Source organism: Frankliniella occidentalis, unplaced genomic scaffold (genome assembly GCF_000697945.3).
Source record: "Frankliniella occidentalis isolate FOCC.00 unplaced genomic scaffold, Focc_3.1 Scaffold35, whole genome shotgun sequence".
Lineage (NCBI taxonomy): Eukaryota > Metazoa > Arthropoda > Insecta > Thysanoptera > Thripidae > Frankliniella > Frankliniella occidentalis.
This window is the reverse complement of record NW_026267165.1, coordinates 472,482-473,535: the sequence shown is the minus strand read 5'-3', so window position 1 is coordinate 473,535 and position 1,054 is coordinate 472,482. Positions and strand designations below refer to the sequence as shown.

At 48.0% G+C, this 1,054-nt stretch overlaps 1 protein-coding gene across 1 annotated transcript in view; it reads right to left on the bottom strand.

Moving 5' to 3' along the window:
* LOC113212976 (alpha-2Da adrenergic receptor) overlaps positions 1-1,054 on the bottom strand; it is a 69,368-nt gene that overhangs the window by 44,955 nt on the left and 23,359 nt on the right. The window contains exon 2 of the mRNA XM_052266145.1: positions 299-384. The gene's annotated coding sequence lies outside the window, so the exon portion shown is untranslated. The remainder of the gene's footprint in view (positions 1-298; positions 385-1,054) is intronic.

Below are 1,054 nucleotides of genomic sequence, written 5' to 3'. Positions count from 1 at the left end.
GCGCCTGTCAATAACACGTGTGCTTGGCGGTGGAGATTATTGAGAGAGATTGAGAGAGACAGCGCCTATGTGGTACCCGCGATGAAATAGGAAGATTGGAAAACGACAACTTGTCGCGGCTCAGCGCGTAAGACGCAGAGTGCGTACAGCTGATTCGCACACGGATCGCGCTACACTCAGAATAGACATGAGCTTATTCGTACCGTTGTGGTAAATCGGTTCTCCATATTGCGTGTCAGGAGATTGCTTGTGGATCATCAGTCTGTTATTGCTAAATAATGTATTCTTTTTTTCTTACCTTTTTGGTCATAATGGCTAGTGGGACAGCAACTTGGCTCTGTCACGTGGTCCGGAGCTCCACCCCCACGAAAGCCATGTCATTCTCTGCAATTTAAGAAAAAAGTGTCTTTAGCCTTTTTTTACCTGGATACACAGGATTGATTAATTATCGTTTTGTTGTCTTTCTGTTTCATAAAAATGAAGGTGTCACTTACGTTAGCATTAGCACACTTGAATGGGGACTACAGAAATTTTGAGGATGCTTTGCATTGACACTACAATAAATAGTGGCACCTTTTTGGACTGTCAGCTTTTTTCTAGAGACACCACTAGACCAGCACTTTTAAAATGTACTACATTACCTCTGTTTTTTTTCTGTGCTCTCTTTCACGTTTCAAACCAAACAAACAAACAAAAGCAAACAACGGAAAAGACGGCTTCGTAGGATTGCCGCACTTACGTGCGTCTCGCAAAACTTTTGTTTTGATCCGCCACGCAATAACATTATTACCTTAAAAAGCAAGCGCGGGACCCTTTTGCGAGTACAGCAAGCAGCGCAATACGTTGCGACTTAATTAAATGGGAGCGAGAGATGGGCTCGGGATTGAAGTGAGAAGGTGAAAGCGAGGGGAGCGGCTGACAGCGCGCGGGAGGCGGGCGGGGGCGGCGCGGAGGCGCCTTGCCTTCCCTCTGCCGTGCAAAAGCCTGCCGGGGATTACTACTGAACCTCCCGCGACTACACGCCCACTGCTCCCCGGGAGGCGCGCCCCGCCGC